This window comes from Gossypium hirsutum, chromosome A08 (assembly GCF_007990345.1).
Source record: "Gossypium hirsutum isolate 1008001.06 chromosome A08, Gossypium_hirsutum_v2.1, whole genome shotgun sequence".
Classification (NCBI taxonomy): domain Eukaryota; kingdom Viridiplantae; phylum Streptophyta; class Magnoliopsida; order Malvales; family Malvaceae; genus Gossypium; species Gossypium hirsutum.
In genome coordinates this window covers 9199256-9220600 of record NC_053431.1, presented here as the reverse complement: position 1 = coordinate 9220600, position 21345 = coordinate 9199256, and the positions used below count along the sequence as shown (strand labels likewise).

Here is a 21345-nt window from a genome sequence, read left to right as displayed (position 1 = left end):
TCACAGTTTGTTCCACGCTACTACTGCTTGTTTGAGAGAAAGGCTCTAAGAGTGGTGGACAAACAAGCAATTCCAACAAATTGAAAAGTTTTTAACTAAATTATCAATGTTTTACATGCCTAGAGAAATATACTTGAACACCTGCCTTGTTGAAGCCTCTGTTTAGTCAAAGGACAATGTCCCAAGGTTCATTGGACTCCTAAACATAGGTATCACTTTCACAAATACTAGATTTCTTCTCAAAGATTTTGGCAACCAATTTGAGTCTAGCCTTGCAGGGGTCAAGAGAGGAAGAAATAGACTTTCCCCAACAATCAATCTTCCTTTCAATGCCCTAACAGATGTAAATATTTGTAATGATCCTAACTTTAGAAATTTTTTTTATTTATTTATCATCTACGTTGATAATCGAAATGTTTATGTTCCTTCTAATGATATTGATCTCACTATAACCACTAATCAAGATGATATTATTGTTCGAAATAGGTCAAATACGGTGCCAGTTGTTGAACTCGAACCGGAAGATGTTCTTAGCCTAGATAATCACATGCCACATGGTTCTGCTCAACAATTCCTTACAGTAAATAGCCTAAAGCATGATTACCTTTCTGATGCCTCTTGTAGGCAATGTGGCCCAAAAGGGCAATCTTTCGTGAAGTTGAAGCCAGACTTGATGCCATGACAATCAATGAACCTTCGTGTGTTGATCCAAAAAGAAAACGAGGCATTAGTGAACATTCATCTGCTGCTGAGCTTCCATCCCCTTGAAGAAGAAAGCATTCTCCCACAAAATCCCCTACTGAAGATTTTGATACTCGTCTGTATGAATCATCTCCACCCCGTACGTCCCATTCTGTTTCTTCTATTGCTACCATGAATAACTCAAATATTGATGCTTCTCTAATTCGTAATGCTACTATTTATGTTCATACTGTTGATGTTGAACTAGCTGTCCATCATACCACCACTATACCTAATGATGATGTTGTTGATGGGTTCTAGCATGCTGTCCCTGAACAACCTCCTAAAAAACCATGATCATGCTAAGTTGGAATGTTAAGGGAATGGGAAATACCCTAACAATGTTCCATTACTCCTTGCTTATCAACAAGTTTAATGTCGTTTGTTGTTTTTTAATGGAAACCAAGTTCATCATAATTACAGAAATCTTTTGTCAAGATGCAATTTTGATCATTTTGTAGGTATTGATTGTGTAGAACATAGCGGTGGTATCATTTCTTATAGTGAAATCATGTCAATTGCTTTACCTTAACTCTTAATAAAAGCTTACTTTTTTGCCACATTGAGGAGAACAACTTCAAAACATGATTTATATGCATATATGGTTGTCCTAAGTTTAATGAAAAGAAAGTGGTATGGGATTAACTTGTCCAATTCTTTAAAGCCATTGCTAGAGATGACAATTGGATTGTTTTAGGTGATTTCAATCAAGTTATTTGGTACAAAGATAAATTCTCACCCTATTTTGATGATATTAAAAATGCTTATAATTTGCTACATTGTCTTGACTTGTGTAAACTCTCGAAAATCCCTAAGAAAGTTCTTACTTCACATGGATAAGTAATTGATAATCGAATGATGTGGTATGGGAAAGACTGGACAGGGCCTTTTCCAATGACCATTGCTTCAGCCACTACTTTAGCCATTCATGAATTGGTCTATTTTTAATCTTCCCATCGTTCACTCGAACCATGGGCCAATGATCGTATCTATCAACAACATAACACCCTTTCAAAAGAGGCCCTATAATTTTGAAGTCATATGGACCCTACACCCACAATTTAGGGAAATTATTAAAGAATCTTGGAATTCACACATAGAGAAATCCACTTCCAACAACTTGGTTTGTAAAATCAATATCATTGGCTCCTCTATCAAAAAATGGAATAAGGACTTATTTTTTAACCTTCAAAAGAGAAATTGGACTTAGAAAATGCTTCCATGATTGCTCAATCAGGCATTTCTTCTATCCACTCTATTGAACATGAAAAAACTATTAGAACCAACCTTAAGCTTCTTGCATAACAAGAGCAAATACATTGGTTTAAAAGATCTAGACTACAGTGGTAGAAATTCAAAGACAGAAATACAAATTTCTTCCATCTTATTACCAAGCATAGAAGGGAAAATAACAAAATTGAAGGCATTAAAAACTCTAACAGCATTTGGGTTAATGATCCTACATTGATTAAGTAGGTCTTTGTCAGTTTTTGTTTAAAACAATTACTGCAGTCCAGATAATATGAAAGGAGAAACCTTTATAGATTGCTTAAAAAGTTGGAATATCCCCCGTGTAACACCCCTCGCTCGACCCTATCGTCGACTCTGAGTTACAAGATGCTATGAACATTTTCGAAGTAATTACCGACAAAAATACAGTAATTATATCAACCAAACAGACATTTATAGCTTAAGCAAATTCATAATACAATTCACAACTAAATTCGAGCCTTAATTGAGCTTATGAAATCTCTTTTGTTGACTTGAGCATGAATTAGGACAAATTGTAAAATTTTAAAAATCCAGGGTGTCACCTTCTCTATAGCATGACGTTGCCAAACAATTCATCACATTGCGACGTCTGACCACTCAATATCGGGATGTCACAAACTTTCGGTCGACATTGCGATGATAGGAGTTTCTCGTCTCGATGTGGACTCTGTTTTGGTACATTTTAAGCCATTTTGTACCTATTCCATGTCAAGCCAAACCATTAGCCAATTGGCGTATAAATGCACACTTATATCTTGCACAAAACCATTCCAAAAACATGTCTAAACATTCATTAAAGGATCCTAGTTTTATCTAAACCAATATGCCACAAACATGGTACCAGTCTTACTCAATCACACCAATTTCATCCATTAACCAAGCCTACATTCATGTACATCACTTTAACTATTCTAAACTTGTCATTCAACAGAACTTATGTGGTCTCATGCATAACCAATTCATACCACAACATAAACATAAGTTTACCATATGGTCAAAACATATCTTGACATATGCATATACATTAGTTTTAAAATCTAGCATTAACCAAGGCTTAACTAACCATTCATTCACAACTAACACATATACACTCTACTAGATACATGCCACAATATCAAACTTAAACGAGTAAAAGTCTACTGAGTTAATGGAGGGATAGTGTGATCTTCGAGCTAACTTAACTAGCGAATTCCACAAATGAAATCTACAGAAACGTAAAACAACTAGGTAAGCATTTCAAATGCTTAGTAAGTTCATAGGTAAATAATGATAAGTTACCTCAATATATGATTAATTGAATAACTAAATAATGTAACACATTACAAATAACTTGACATAGAAGATTTATAAAAAATAGGTGAGTTCATTATAAATCGAATCACATAGTAATTTCAATATTTATAATGCTATTCAATTTGGTAATATTCACTTAAAATTCATGTTACAATACCATATACATTATCAGATCATCATATACCATTTGAACATCTAGCTCGTAACAAATCATTTTCAAGTCACTTTCTATCATCCAAATGGCTCGATGAACTCTAGTAAATAAATTCGGATACACGAGTAACTACCCTACACCAAAGAGCACCGAAGTGCAAATAGAGGTACCGAAGTGCAAATCCGTACAAGCACACAACTAATCTATTGGCATGCCAATTGTATCCTAATCGTTTACTAAATTCACACAGGCATTAACACTGTATTCGTATCATTTAAATCCCTGTAGAGATCATATTTATATCATCCCAAAATAGAACGTTTCTTTACAATTTAATCTATGTTTCACCTTTTTGTACCAAATTGTAATAACTTTAAATTTTCATTTACTCACAAGAAATTTCATATTTCAATCATATTTATATTACTAATACACATAATTACATCATATGAACTTACCTGGCAGAAACTATGATGATAGGAAGTCAGGGACTAATCTATAATTTTCCTTTTTCCTTAATTATCTTTTGGTTGTTTCAATTCTTGATCTATAATAATAATTCATTTCAATTATCAATTCCAAATACTTAATATCATAGTATTATATGCTTATGACATTTAATTTTGATTTTTGAATGTTCCTTAAAGTTTTTCATTATATTCAATTTAGTTCCTAAAACCAAAAATGCATAGCTTTCAAATTTGAGCTTTGATTTCATCAGTCTCAATTTCATCCTTTTACAGACCACCAAAATCTAAAATTGTAGAAAATTCATGCCATATTTGAAATTATTGCACTTTAGTCCATATGTCCAAAACTAACAATTTTCACTTTACAAATTAGTCCATTTTCATTTCTAAGCTGAAAATCTAACAATTTAGTACCAAAAAAGTCAACATTAAAAATAATAACTTTTAGAAATTTTAATAGTTTCACAAATTAATCCTCGGGCGAGCTAAATTAAGGTCCTAGGATATCAAAAGCATAAAAATTATAAGAAATAGGGACTAAAATGGACATACCATGGAAGGGTCGAATGTTTGAAGCTTTTAACAATGGCTTCCTAGGGTTCTTCTTGTGGTTTCGGTGAAACAAGGAAAGAAATAAAAAGATGATATCTTTTAATTTGGCTTTTACACTTATGATTAAGTTAGTTAAACTTGATTATTTTAACTAATGTTTATTTAATTATTTCTTAATCGAAATTAACAATATTAGTGGGTTACAAAACACATCCACCATCGAATGCCATTATAAAATTGGTCCAATTACTCAATTGGTCCTTCGATTAATTAAAAATCCTTAGCGATTAAATTTTTTCAGTATTACAATTTAGTCATTGTACATTAATTAATCAGTAATCCATCAAAATTACCTATCCAAAATTCAATTCACCTACATAATAAATTCATATAAAAAAATTAATAAAGATATTTATGGGCTCAGTTTATGGAAATAAGGTCCCGAAACACAACTGACTTTAGGGTTGAAACACTTGTACATTAATTAACTATTCAATTAAGAAATTTGTTAGACCAAAATTCAATATAATGCCATAATTAACTCGTAAATATTAATTAATAATATTTATGGACTCCATCATCGGAGAACGAGGTTTCGAAACTACCATTTTTGGTACCATTGAAAAACGAGTTGTAACATCCCGCCTCTCGTAAAATGACATCTTTTGTCTCAGACAATGCTTTACGACTAATGAAGTTAAAGATGTTTTTCAAATTGGTGCTCTTAAAGCCCCGAGTATTGATGGTAAACTGGGCTTTTTTTACCAACAATTCTAGGATATTATGGGAAATAACATTATCTCATCTTCTTTGTCTTTTCTCCAATCAATGTCTTACTAGGAGAACTCAACAAAACTATCACTACCCTTATCCAAAAGGCAAATCTCAAGCTCATCCAACTGACTTTAGACTTATTAGCCTTTACAATGTTTCCTACAAGATCATATCTAAGGTCCTTGTTAGTTGTCTAAAAAAAAAGTTGTTCCTAGCTTAATCTTTTGCCAACAAAATGCACTCATCCTTGGTCGCCTCATCTCTGAAAATATTATAATGGCCAGTAAATTCTTCACACTATCAAAATAAAAGCAATGGGCAAATGATCTCGTGTAGCTTTCAAAATTGACATGCATAAAACGTTTGATAAGATCACTAGGTCTTCATTAAAGTTGTTCTCAAAGTTACGAGCTTCAATAAAATGGATTAACTTAATCCACTAGTGCATCTCTATAAATTTCTACCAATATTTATAAATGGCTCTCTCACTAAATGATTCAATCTAGTTAGAGGACTATGCTAATGGTGTAACGACCTAATTTTCAGTGGTGTCGAAAATGGTGATTTGAGATCACTAAATCCGACAAGTAAGATTGAACAAGATAGTAATTTAATATTTATGAGTCAAGTAAGAATTTAGAAGAATTTGTGAATTGGTGAATTAAAAAAAATATTAGGTCAAATGGGTCAAAAACGAGGTATCGAGACCTCGAGTTTGAAAACCGAGCCATAAATATTTTTAGAAATATTTATGGAATGGTTGAAAAATTTTAACGTTTGGGTAGTCAATTAAATAAAAAGGACTAAATTGTAACAAATGCAAAATTTGCTAGAAGGATTAAATAGCTCAAGTGTTAAAAGAAATAGGATTTAAAGAGAAATCAAGCCTAAAAGTGAATAGGCTGGATGGAAAGGGCAAGAAAATCAGCAGAAAAATAAGGGAAATATGGGCAAAATTGGAAATTTTACAATTTTAACATATAAAATAAGGACAATTGAAAAATCTAGAGATCTTTTCATATTTTCTCAGCCAAAATGCCATAGGAGGTCTAGAGAAAGCTGGTTTTTCATATTTTTACATCATGTGAGTTTAATTCTTTCCTTTTCTTGATAATTTTTATGTTTTTATGACTTTTACAATTAGGTCCACTTACAGAATTCATTAGTTTTTGATTTGGTGGGTGAAATTGGAAGTTACCCTGGCTGATTAAGGGAAGTTTATGATGAATTATTATGAAATTGAAGTTCTAATTTCATATTAAGGTGATTTTATCAAGTGATTTTGATAAAAAAGGGTATTTAAGACCTAATTATGAAAAAGTTGTTAATTAGAGGTTGGTGTTGAAATTCAGAATACCAAAGGTTGTGAAATATTTATAATGATAAAATAAAGTGTTAATTAAGAAAAATTAGTTCAATTGATGGGTGAATTGAGCAGGGACTAAATTGTAAAAATTGTAAATTTTAGGCTAAAAGTACAATTTAGAAAATTGAATAGCATAAATTATGGAGTAAAATTGAAATTAAATAAACGCTAATGAGTGAAAATATTTTACATTATAGATCAAGAATCCAAAGAAGAACGAGGAAAAGAAAAAGTTACAGAATAGTCCTTAAATTTCAAAATCTTCTACAAATCAGCCGAGTAAGTTCATATGGTTGAATTTACATATTTATTTGTGAATGATTGAATGATATAATGTGTTATTATATATGAATTTGCTGTGGGGTTGTGAAAATTATGTTAAAATAAAAGAATAAAGTTGGAAATTCAAATTAGGAAAAACGCAGGATTGAGTACGTTGTATCGTAACATGTGATGAATTGACGGATAAGACCATGGTTGATCCATGACAAAGTGTGAAACGTAGGTATGGTGTTAACAATACTGAGTTGTGAAACGTAGGTATGGTATTATCCATACTGAGTTAAAAAACGTAGGTATGGCATTTCCTATACCGAGTTGTGAAATGTAGTTATGGTATTTCAATGAGGAAAACCATAATAAGTTGTGAATCGTGACACTAAGCAACAACGTACTCAATTTCGTAAGACGTTTCCTAATTTGATAATAAGTAATATATGAGGTGTAAACTAAAAAGAAAAGGGATCGTGTAGTTGTTAATGTTAAGCTCAACTATGTGAAGTATTATAATAGTGGTTGTGAATGGAAGGGAACTTTAGTAAATATTTTGTTATTGTTTGGAAATATTATGTTTGGTAAGCAGTACTTTTAAACTTATGAACTTACTAAGCTTCAATAAGCTTACTTGTGTGTGTTCGATATTTTTATGTAGATTGAATTAAATGGAAGTTGGTGGATCGGATCATCACAACAAAGCTCACTATCCAGATCAATTCCGGTAACTTTTGTTTTATGTTTAAATATTTATATGGCATGTATAAATTTTAAATGAAATGAGGTAAAGATGTTATAAACTTGTTAACAATATTTTGTACTAAAATAGTTTTTGGTTAGTACCAGTAGTTTGATTTTGAAAATTCACCATAAATTATGGAAATCAAATTAGAGGTTGAATAAGATATGAAACTAAAGCGTATTGAACCTAGTTTTACATAGAAGAAACAGTGTAAGCAAAAGACTTTCATATTAGGAGATATTTGAATTTTGTGAGACAAGGTCAGAGTGATTTTGAGCTCCCCGATTTTGACTTTGGAAAATCATTAAAAATTGTAAAAAAATAATTATGGGTTATGATTTATATACATAAAATCCTTAATGAGTCTAGTTTCAAAAGAAACAAACAGTAACATCACCCAAATTTTGTACTATGAGATAATTAATTTTTAGTAAAGAAAGGTCGAAACTGTCAAACAGCAGAATGAAGATTAAACTGTACTTTTTGGCTAATCTATAAATTCTAAAAATTTTATGGTAGAAAGATATATGAGTCTAGTTTCAGATTATTTTTATGGATCTTAGTTTAGAATTCTGTAGATTAAGATATAAATAATTTAGTGAATATGACTCGAGTGGACAACTTTGATGTGAATATAAGTAAATAATGGAATTTATGTGTACTTATTCTATAAACTTCGGTAACATCTTGTAACCCTGTTTTGGCGACGGACGTGGGTTAGTGGTGTTACAAGTGGGACCCTCTCTATACCTATTTTTTATATGCATGAACACTCTTTCTTTTATGCTCCAAAAAGTTGCAATGGATGGATTTGTTCAGGGTGTGAATATTTCTAAAAGTGCCCCCCATTAATCACCTCATTTTTGTTGACGATTACTTTATCTTTTACAACACCTCAGTCTATCACTGAAGGCTTTGATCAAGAATTTTTACTTTCTCTCTAGGATCGAAATTAATTTTAACAAAATTGAGCTCTTTCTTAACCCTTCAACTAAGTCTCAAGCAGAGAGATGGTTTAGCAATATCTTGAATCCTAAAAGAGTGGACTAACCTGGCAAATATTTAAGCCTTGAGCTTGGGGAAATGCATAAGAAAAAATATTTCTTCCATAACATTATTGATAAGGTGGATAAAAATTTTGTTTCATAAAAGTCAAAATATCTAACGTTAGGTAGGAGGTTTACCTTCATCAAATCCCCTCTGGCCTATTTCCATCTCTATTCTCTCTTTGTTTTCAAAGCTCCAAATAATGTATGTGAAAGTATTGACAAAGCCATTTGTGCTTTTTAGTGGGATCAAAAAGTCGATGAAAGGAAACTTCATCTTTGTCATTGAGATAAACTCTATACCCCATTGTACAAAAGGGGCCTAGGAATTCGAAAGACTAAACAATTTAATGAAGCCCTTGTCTCAAAGATTTTATGGTGAATTATGACTAATCCTAACTGCTTCCTCTCAAGAGTTCTAAGGGCCAATTACTTCAAACAACTCCCTTTCGAAACTGTCAAATTCCCTTTTGAATCCTGAGCTTGGAAAGGTATTTTACTTGAAGGAAATATTTGCACACAAGGAAAAGACGTTCAACTCTAGAGTGGAATTAACTATTAGATTTGATGAAATTTGAAAATTTCCCTCTTGGACATTGTTAGATACACTAGTTCTGACATCCAATTTCATTCATGTCTAAACCTAACATGAACAATTGGAATCAAAGTAAAAATTTAGATATTCTTGATCCTACTTGTGCCTTTGATCTCCTTAATATGACTCTCTCTATCCAAGGTGGTAGAGATAAAATTGTCTGAAAATATGATTATAGTGGCTTTTCTTTAGTTAAAAATGTCCGCTCTTAGCTCATTCAGATGGTCCTCTGTACCCCTTCCTAATTTTTTTTTGAAAAAAGCCTAGACTAATTTCTGGCACCTCAAATTCTTTTAGAAAATCATTGTCTTTCTATGGAAGATCTTCAATAATTGCATCCCTACTAAAGATCTCCTCTCGAGGTGATTGTATTCCAATGACTACACTTATAACTTTTGCGCTACCTATAAGGAAACAATTGAACATATTTTCCTTGAATGTTGTTTTGCATGGGCCATCTAGTTTGGTTCCTCCATATCTCTCTGTCCAGATTCTCTAAATGTCCTTTCCATCTCCAATTGGATCGTCCAACAGCTTGAATCAAATGACATTACTTTTTAAGACTCAATGAGATTTTATACTCTTGTTGCTTGTTTTATATTGTTCATTTGGAAATAAAGAAATAAGCTTATTTTAAAAAAAAATGATCCTAATTTGATGGGTTCCCTTATAAGGATTAATGATTTCTATCAGTCTGTTCTTCACTCTTTCAACTCTAACCCTCCTCCAACCACCCAACAAAGGATCTCGAGATCTCTTAACATCAGAAGATGAGCTCCTCATTGTACTATATACTTAAACATTATTTAGAGCAATCGCAAAAATATTATAGGTGGAGCATCAATTTCACAAGGGCCTAATGGCTCTCAACTTTTGTCTATTAAAAGCTTCAAATTTGTCAGCAAACTTCAAGCTAGAATCTTAACTTTGTGTTCTATACTTTTGATTCTTGAAACAAACAACATTGCTTCTTGTAGGCTTCTAGGCATGGATAAGAATTGTTCAATATTATCCTTGGACGCACCATTGGAAGATGAAAACTCCAACCAACAATTGATGTCATCCAGCATCTTCCCCACTCGGGCACCATTCAATAATAGACCATTGACAGCTAGCAGCTCAAGAAAGAGACTAAACAGTAGGTGACTTGCGCTTCCAAAGTCTTTATTAACTTATCGTGGCAAAAATTTTATTTCTTTTAAATGTGCAAAAATATAAAATTAAAACCTAATTGTTAAAGTCTCCTTTTTTACACAAATAAAATTTTATATAGAAAGTGTATTGATTTTCTAAAGAACAAAATATTTTTCTATGTTCAAGTAATTTTACTTAAAATATCTTTTGTTCTTTGACTAATTTTCACGAAATATTTTTAGTGAAATAAACACAACATAAATTACATTTATTAAAAAATATTATATAGACATCTCCCTTTAGCAATCAAATTTATTTTATAATAAAATAATATTTTATAATTAATTTTTGTACCAGTCCAATGCACAATTTTTTATGTGCTAAAATAAAATTTAATGGCTAAAAATATAGTTTCAGAAAAAAATAAAATAAAAATTCTATTATAGTAAAATTTAAACGAGTTAAAGTAATAATTTAAAAATGACTTAATATATCATTTGGCACTCGAGTTTGGTACTTTTTTTTAATGTGGTACCAGTATTTAACAAAAGATATATATTTCTAAATATGAAAGTAATTGTAACAACTTATTTTTTTAGTGGTGTCAAAAACGGTGGTTTCAGAACTTCATTTTCGATAATAATATTTATGAGGTCAGTATAAAGGTTAATTAAAGTTTTGTCCTTTAATTTTATTATATGATAGTTAATGAAGGTACAATGAAATTGCAAAAGTTGTAAAAGTTAATCGCTATGGATTTTTAATTATCCAAATGGTCCAATTAAACAATTGGACCATTATTATATAGCCAAAAGATGATCGAGCTAGTTGTAATCATCCAAATTAGTTAATTATGCTTAAGGTTAAATAATTATGATTAATTAAATTAAATATGATTAATTAAAAAATAAACAATTATATAAGAAAAATTAAAATAAAAACAAAACATTTTCATGCTCATCTTCTTCTTCACGAAAAAAAAGAGAAAAAAAGGGTTTCGGGAGCTTTAACTTTCGATCATTAGTCCTTGTACTTTTTCATGTTTTTGAGGTCATGGGAGCTTGATCTAGCTAGCCTATATTCCAATTTGTAAAACTGTTAAAGTTCCCAAAAGATCTCATTGATTAATGATTAGAGAGATTGGTGCTAAATTGTTAGATTTTAAACTTAAAAGTGAAAAAGGACTGGTTTGTAAAGTTTAATTGCTAGTTTTTTAACATAGGGACTAAAGTGTATAAATTTTGAAATTAATGAAAAATTCCTGTAATTATTGATAGTAGAGGGTTTTATAAGAATGTAATTGAGATCGATTTTGAAATCGAAGCTCAAATTTGAAAGTTATGGCAATTTCAGTTTACGGACTAAATTGAATAAAATAAAAAACTTTAGAGGGCACTCAAATAATGAAATTGAACTGATACATGCATATAATAGGATAATATAAGATGTTTGGAATTGATAAATTCAATTATTATATACATTGAGAATTGAATCAAACTGAGGATAACCAGGAAAAAGTAAAAATTATTGATTAGTCCTTAAAGATTGCTCGTTTGTTTTTTTTTATGCCAAGTAAGTTCATATGGAACTTACTATGTTAATTCATGTTATGCTTGTAGTGTGTTATTTTACCTATTAGTTTGTATTGATGTGAATGTAAGAACTTTTGGCATCAAATGGACTAAACTGTAAAGTATGAATTATATGACAATTACGAATAGGTACGAGGTACCGAATAGGTATGAAATGTTTACATGATTTATATAATATGTATATACTATTACAAGGATTGAATTGATACTAAGACAGTAATAATGCTCGTGTGAACTTAATACATGATTAGGATACGTACGGCATGCCATTAGAGTCAAATATGAAAACGATTAGGGATTTACATGGTTATTTAAGATTTAACATTTGCTGTGGATTCTTGATTTAAAAATGTTAGTTTGTCTGAGCAACCTTGATCACGGTTCGCTTGTATGAGCATTATAGTCTTGTGTATCTGAATTCAGTTTACTAAGTTTCCCTCGGGTGAGAAGATGGTAACTTAACGGAAATAAAATGGTTGAAATGATTGGATATGAATTGAATTGCTTTTGTTGCAAGTTGTATGTGGCTTGAATAGTACTTGTTATAAGATGTAATGATTGACCTTGCATATGATTTCAGTTATAAGTTCTTGTGATACAAATGAACTAACCTATTGGTTGTGTTGTTGAATTGTACATGAAATTATAAGGATGCCAAAGGATGTCATGTTGTTCCAAAGTGTTTTAATTGTTAAATTGTTGAAATGTCAAGGTAAGTTAGGTAATTTTCAGATGGACTTACTAAGTATTTGATTTTCTTACTTTGTTGTGTTAGCTTAATTGATCAACCAAAATAACCAAGAGGGGGTGAATTGGACTTTAAAATTTGTTGAAAGAAGGACAAGAAAATGAAACAATGAACACAAATAATTTAGAGCGATTCAATCCCAATTGCCTACTCCACTACCTTAGCTTTACACCACTAAGGAATTTCCCAAATTCACTAATTTGATAAACCTTTAGGTCAAGGTTTAACGTTACAACTCCTAAGATTTCTACCCAAATATTAAGACTTAAACCCTCTCAAAAGAGTAAGCAAATAAGCAAACAAAGAAACAATTCTTACAAGATTAGACTGTTTGCAAGTTAAGCACACACCCAATGAAAAATACTTGAGCTTAAGAAATACAATAAATGCTTACAGGTTTTTACAAGAAAAGATGAAGAATTAAAGCGCAAAAGGTTGATAAAAGAGTTGTTCATCTTTATTTATAGCTCTTGATCTTTTATAATCTCTCTTGTTGTTGTCGAAGCTTAGGAAGCTGGTATTTATAACCCCTAATTAATTTCCAATTGTTGTGGTTGTTGAGGAATTGGATAGAGTCGTTGGATGTGTAAAAACCAGGGCATTAATGAGTCCTACAACAAAATGTATTGATACCTTTTGAGGGGTATCGATACTTTGGACATTTAATACCTCAATTCAGTGGCCGTTAAAGCCTATAGTATCAATACATAAGGACTGTATCTATACTTGCTATAAGGTATCATTACTCAGGCAATTTTTCTTTGATTTTGAAAACATCGAACCTCAAAACGGTATTGATACCAGGCTAGGTATTAATAAATTTTAAAAGGTATCAATACTTTTTTTAGGGTGTCAATACTTTTTATTTTTGCTTAATTTTCTTAAACATCAAAGCTTAAATCAATATTGATACAGGTAGGGGTATCGATAAAATAGGGAAGGTATTGATACTTTGTTAAAGGTATTGATAAAATGGGAAAAGTATCGATACTTTGTTAAAGGAATCGATACTTTTAGATTTTGCTCAATATTTCTGAACTACAAAGGTCATTTTGGTATCAATACCAAACATGGGTATCTATACGTTGTTCAAGATATCGATACATTATTAAGGGCATCAATACTTTGATCCCTGGAGAAATTTTCACTTGTTAAAAATGTTTGAAAATTTTGTTAACCATTTTGAACTTGTTTAAATTATTTTCTAAGTGTTCAAAGTGTAGGTTTAAAAGTTTATCTCTTAGAAATATTCTGAAATAAATTTTCACTTGAAATTTATCAAGTTTTATTCAAAAACATTATCTTTGTAATATCAGAACATTTATCAAATAAAGCTTAGTTTAACACGTTGCCTCCATTTTCCCTATAGATTGCTAACTTGTGGAACATGTCTATCGAATCCTTGATAAGCTCGCACTATCCTATTATTGATTCAGTAGTTTTTCAATCATTATAAAGCTCGGTTTTATGGCATGTATACAAGTGTTATGCTTTTGTTAACTAAGAGGTTGATATGATTTGAACCTTATCTAAAGTTTGATTTTTGGAAAGGTTAATGTCCATATGTATATGTGTGTTTTGGTAGTATATTGTGATATTGTGAATGACATTAAAATGGTATGTTTGGGTATGAATTGGTATAGGTAAAATGATGATATTGAATGACTAAAAGCACGGTTGAATAGGTTGAATTTGAGCAAATTGAATTGGTATGTTATGATTTCATTTAGAAGTTTTATTCGATTGGATGATCGAAAATGGCTAAATATATAGTTTTTGACATGTAATAGTGTTGGTTTTGACATGTAATTGGAGTTTGAAAGCTTAACATGAAATAGATACCAAAAGGCCTAGTTTTTGCAAAAAATAGAGTCCTCATCCTGACGGCCATATTTTCTCGTCGTAACGCCAACTAACAGTATGTGACGTTGTGATGTCGAATGGTCTGACATCATGATGTGACAAACTGTTTGCCAATGTCACAAAGTGGAAGTGATGACATCTCGACATCAACCCTGATTTTTGAAACTTTGCAATTTGGTCATATTTCATGCTCGAGTTAGCAGAAGATCTTTCGTAGGCTCGATTAAAACCTGGAAAAGTTCGTGTACCATATTGTGAATGTGCTTAAGTCATTAATGTATGTTTGTTTGATATATTTACTATATTTTGACAGTATTTTCTTTTACAACGGATGTGGCATCCTGTAGCTTGGACTCAGCGACCGGGTCGAACAATGGGTGTTATAGTTAGTATAATCAGAGCTACGAGTCAGTCGATTCTAGGGTTGAAATGTAGCATGTGTTGAGTCTAGAAATACATGCCATAATAACTTGTGATAGTGTGATGCTTTCTGATTCCAATTGACTCATTTTTCATATAGATAAACTATGTCGGTTGGGTTAAATCGTGTCATATTTGATGAAGTAGATATTAATGTTCCCATTTTCAATTAGGGAGCTGCACATAGTATGCCCATTTCTCGTGGCGAATCCAGGGGAGTTGGCAGAGGCCCTAACCTCCCCTAAAATGGAAAATTTTCCTTTAGGGCCCTTAAAATTTTAAATTTGTAATGGTAAAATTGCACTTTGGCCCCCTAAAATGAAAAAAAATTATTTAATCATTCAAAAATTATAAAGATATAGACTATTAAAATGGTAAAATATACATTTTTACTATTTAAAATTTTTGAATGGAGGACTCTCTCTCAACTTCAACGTCAACAAAAGATGTCTCACGTTATTTGAAGAAATTCAAGTGAACTCGTACGGTTTCTTATAATCAGGAGGATTTGGTTGAAGCTTGTGATGAATGGATGGTTGACAATGGGAGTAGTCCGTAATCTTAAAATGTTTTTTTATAGGGATGATTTGGTTGGGGTTAAACTATCTCAACAACAAACTTGGTAAGATTGGGATATTGATGGTGATGTTTGTTTTGATGATGTTATTTTGGACTCGGGGGAAGCAGTTCTTTCTAGTGCTTGTGCAATCTTTTAGATGGAGAAAAAATGAGAGATGCGTAATCCTTGGTGCATTGTATTGACCGTAAAACTCTTAGGGAAAATCTTGGGTTTAAAGCTCTCTCTTCCAAAGTGCAGCAACTCTAGCGTTTGGAGGGGAATTACAAGATCATTGATCTGGGTAATGACTATTTTTTTATTCAAGTTTCAACAGAAAATATATTATAATCATGTTTTGGAAGGAGGTCCTTGGATCATTGGTGGACACTACCTTACTGTTCGTCAATGGTTTTCAAATTTTCAGCAAAGTTGTGATAAGATTGAGTCTCTTGTTTCTTGGGTTCAGTTTTCGGAATTACCTTTGGAATTTTACACAGTTATTGCAATTCAGAGGATTGCTTCTTGTGTGGAGTGAGTAGTTTGCATTGATCAGAATACGAAACATGTTCGAAGAGGGGGATTTGTAAGGGTTTGTATTGATTTGGATTTAGCCAAACCATTTTGTTCCTCTGTTAGTCTCAGGAAGGTTTGCCAGCCTGTTGAATGTGATAGGCTACAATTGATTTGTTTTCAGTATGGTAAGTTTAGTCATTGGAAAGACTCCTGTTCTATGTCCACTATTGCTCCTCTTGACACTGATAAGCTCCAACTCATGTTGCGCCGGACATGCCTTCGGTAACGCCATTATAGGCAACGGATGTAACACCCTTAACCTGTATCCGTCATCATAATAGCGTTTCAGAGCATTACTAAAACATTTAAAACACTTTACAATTTATTTACATAAATTGCTATTCAATTACCGAGATTATTCAAAATGTCCCTTAATTGGACCCTCGAGGTCCAATACGAGCGTAAAATCAAGTCTGGACTTAATTGGAAACTCATAAAATTTTTTGCGACATTTCAAAAATTTTCCAAGGTACAGGGCTCAAATGCCCGTGTGGTCTAGGGACACGCCCATGTGGTTAGACCATGTACTACACACGCCCGTGTCCCTAACTCGTGTAACTCTTTGACTTTTAAGGCATGAAGAAATTAAAGTCACACAGTCAAGTCACACACCTGTGTAACACGCTCGTGTTCAAGGCCGTGTCAACTACACAGCTAAGACACACACCCATATCTCTACCCGTGTGCCCAATTCTGAGCATTTTGTTTGTCATTTTTAAGATGCAGGGGACACATGGCCAGACTACATGCCCATGGGACAAGCCGTGTGTCACACACGCCTATGTGTCTGCCCGTATAGACAGCATAAAGTCATTTCCTAGCCTCATTTGTCACCCAAAACTTACCATTTTCCTACACAAAACTCACAAGCATATATCTACCAATCGAACATCATATTCACATAAATTTGGCCATCAATCAGGTGGTATTATCTCATACATCAAAGGATATAAACTTACTCTTAAGATAAACTTATATGCTAACATAATTCCAACAAACTAACACATAATAAGCACTTATGTGAGTACCAAAATATTACTACAAAAATAGCCAAACTTAGACCATCACTAGCCACTCTAATGGCTAAATTACAAAACAACAATTACAAGCCATTATTGGCCAAATAAGTTTATACATGCCATTATACCAAAATGAGATTTTTATTTATACCAAAATGAGATAGTGGCTAGTGTGATGACTGATCCGATCGACTTCTAACCTTCACGAGCTTTAAGCACTATAAAATAGGGAAAATTAAACGGAGTAAGCATTTTATGCTTAGTAAGTTCGTATAACGGAAAATAAACTTATCGATCATCTAATACAAGCATACATAAATTTACATTCCATCGATTTTGGGTAAGTTACCTAAACACATACACTTATTCAACAAGTTAGTCACATAATCATTTACGAATAACAAGTAGACATAGATGAGCTCATCACATTACAAGCTTCCTGATAAACCGTAATTTATACATGTTTTTATCCCATGCTTAGCACATTTATGGATGGTTTCTCCTTAGATTTGGTGAATTCGATGCTCCTAATTCTTTAATTTCATGTTTTATACTTAGGTGAGTATAGGAGAGTAAAAAGAGCGAGAAACGGGCTGAAAACGGAGAAAATAGACCCACATAGAAAATCAACACGGTTGGACTTCCTCACACGGGCGTGTCCCACGGTCGTGTCCCTTTGGCAGGATCGAAGCACGACTTACACGGGTAGACTACACGCCCGTGCCTATTCAACAGCCTTGACCACGGACTGGAGTAATCACACACGGACGTGTCACACGGGCGTGTTCCTGCTGAGCCCAAGTATAACCCTATTTGGAAAAGGCCAATTTTGAGGGCTCTTAGGATTTCTAAAGCCTATTTAAACACCTGAGGAGGCATTTAGGAAAGGGGACACAGAGTAGGAGGTGAGGAATTACTCAAGGGAATCTCAGAAGCTAGATTTATCATCAAGACTGAAGATCTCCTTTCAATTTTCATTTAGGGGTTTCGGGTTTTCTTTATGTTTTGTATTCACTATTCTTCTTATATGTTTTCTTCTATAATTATGAACTAAACCCCCTAAATACCTAAGGGGAATGAAACCTAAGACGGGTCTTGTTATTATTATCTGAATTGTATGATAAATATTTGACTTGTTCTTAATTATGTGTTCTTAATTCTTGTTTTAATATTCCAGGATATTGACTCAAGTTAATGCACTTATTCAGAGGAGGAATAGACCCTGTCTAAGAGTAAATTTGTCATAATTAAGCGAAGTTGATTGCACGCCTAGAGATAGGGTGATAAGATTTTGTCAGATTAGGGTGAAACCTAATAAGGGGATCCATAGATCGAGTTAATGCAACACTAGGGGTTAATTAGAAAGAGATTTCAATTAATCAACCTAGGGGTAGACGTTATTAGTCTCGAGAGAGAATAATATAACTTAGGGATTTCTACAGATCAAGTCAAATGAATAAATCGTCTGATTCAGAGTCAAATAACAAGTAAAGTTTAGGTGGATTTTTCCTTGGGTATTGTCTTAATCAATCGAACTTTCCCAAAAGCTTTTCCCCAATTTCTCTCTGTGCACTCTTAGTTTAGTTAATTTAGATAAACAAATCCCTTAATTTTTAGGCTAGATAATAAAAACAAAGTAATTACTAGTACTTTTGGTTCCTTTGGGTTCGACAATCCAGTCTTGCTAAAGCTATACTACTGTTCGATAGGTACACTTGACTTCATCGTGATAATAGTTAGTTTCAAGAATGATTAATTATAAATATATAAAACCTGTCGCGAATATCACGTATCAAGTTTTTGGTGCCGTTTCTGGGGAACTAGGATATTAGGATCACTCAATTTTTATTACTTTAGCCATTTTACTTTTATTGCAATTTAAATTTTTATTTTCTTTTCTAATTCTTCATTTATTTTCTTCTGATAGGTATTTCTAGTTTATGACTAGAAGAAACGAAGAGAAATAAGGCGAAGCTTACGATACACAGAGGAAGAGCAAGAGGATGATACTTCAACCACAACCGAGGAGATGGTTGAAAACTAAGAAAATTCGCTACCTTCTGTGATTACTGTTAATCAGAATCCTGCTCCGCGCACTATATATGATTATACTAAACCTTCTTTAATAGGAATTGAATCGAGCATAATTAGACCTGCTGTAGCTGCAAATAATTTTGAATTGAAACCTAACATAATTCAAATCATACAACAATTTGTTCAATTTGATGGTTTGTAGGACGAAGATCCCAACACTCACTTGGAAAACTTTTTGGAACTATGTGATACATTTAAAATTAATGGCATTTCTGATGATGCCATTCGCCTTCGGTTATTCCCTTTTTCATTGAGAAACAACGCTAAACAGTGGTTGAATTCGTTACCATGAGGGTCAATCACTACTTGGGAACAAATGACCAAAAAGTTTTTATTAAAATATTTTTCGCCGGCTAAAATGGCTAAATTACTTAATGATATCTCTTCTTTTGTGTAGATGGATTTAGAAACACTCTACAATGCATGGGAAAGATACAAGGACCTCTTGAGAAGATGCCCTCACCATAGTTTACCACTTTGGCTACAGGTTCAAACGTTTTATAATAGCCTGAATCCTTCGACTCGACAGATGATCGACGCAGCCGCTAGCGGAACCATCAACAATAAGACACCTGAAGATGCTTATGAATTTATAGAAGAGATGTCACTGAATAATTATCAGTGGTAAGTCATGAGGACAAAGCCAACGAAAATAGTTGACGTTTATAACATTGATTCAGTCACCATGATCTCTAATCAGGTAGAACTCTTTAGTAAGAAAATTGATAGGTTTCTTAGTTCTTCACAGGTTCACCCAGTAATGTAGTGCGAAGCAAGTGGAGGTGGATCAAGCAATTTGGATTACCCACCCTATGGCCACAACATAGAGAACGAGCAATTAAATTACATGGGTAATAATCCTCGATCTCAAAATAATCCTTATAGTAATACATACAATGCATGTTGGAGGAACCACTCAAATTTCTCATGGGAAGGCCAAGGAAATTAGCGACCACCACCACCTCTAGGCTTCCAACAACCACCCTACCAAAAAGCCGAACCTTAAAGAGATGCTAACAAAATTCATCTCGGTGTCAGAAACTTGTTTTCAGAATACCGAGACAGCACTTAAAAATCAACAAGAATTCGGTTAAATTCGAGTAAAATCAAAAAAATTGGTTAACCGACCGAATTCAGTTAATCGGTCGGTTAATCGAATAATTCGGTTGGGGGTCAGTTAATAATTTTGGGTTTTCGGTTAACGGTTAGTTCGGTTCGAAATCAGTCGGTTAACCGAAAAAATTTGGTTAACTGAAAAAATTAATAAATAAAATTATAATATATAAATAGCCCACTATTCACTCAAACTCAATCCAACATAAACCCAAACACCCAATCTAATATATATTAACCCAATTACCCAACCCAGCCCAATCATAAAAATTAAAAATAATTTAATAAATAAAAATAAAAATCTAAAACTAAAACTAAAAATAAAAAACATATAATTTTATACAAATAATTTAGTTAATTCAGTTAATTTGGGTAATTCGGGTAATTCAGTTAATTCGATTAATTTGGTTAATTTTATACTTATTTTAACCAAAAATTAAAAACATATAATTTTTGGTTAATTCGGTTAACCGGCTGAATTAATCGGAAATTTTTTGGTTCGGTTAATTTTTTTGAAAAAATTTCGGTTTGGTTAACAGTTAAAAATTTTGAAAGGTCAGTTAATTCGATTAATGTTATTTTGGGTTGTTAATCGATTGAACACCCCTAGATCCAAGGGCTCGAAACTCAGATAGGTCAACTCGCTAAATTGATTTCTAAACGACCACAAGATAGCCTACCGAGTAACACTGAATCTAACCCAAGAGAGCAGATCAATGCAATTACCATTCAAAATGAGGAAGGGTTAGTTTCACCTGAACCAGAACCGAGGCAAGAAACAATGGTAAGTAAAGGTAAGGGTGAGGTGGACCACAATGACCAGAAATCGGTAAGTAAAGAATACAAACCCCGTGTGCCATCAAACACGACAAGGAAAGAGCGCACAGAAGAACAATTCGGTAAATTCCTTAAATTATTAAAGAAGTTACATATTAACTTACCGTTTATTGAA

General features: G+C 32.6%; 1 non-coding gene across 1 annotated transcript; it reads right to left on the bottom strand.

Annotated features, from left to right (window-relative positions):
* Positions 1-19644: 19644 nt before the first annotated feature.
* Positions 19645-19751, bottom strand: LOC121205140 (small nucleolar RNA R71). Its single transcript, XR_005900224.1, has one exon. It is a non-coding gene; the product is annotated as a small nucleolar RNA R71 (small nucleolar RNA).
* Between the last annotated feature and the right edge of the window lie 1594 nt (positions 19752-21345).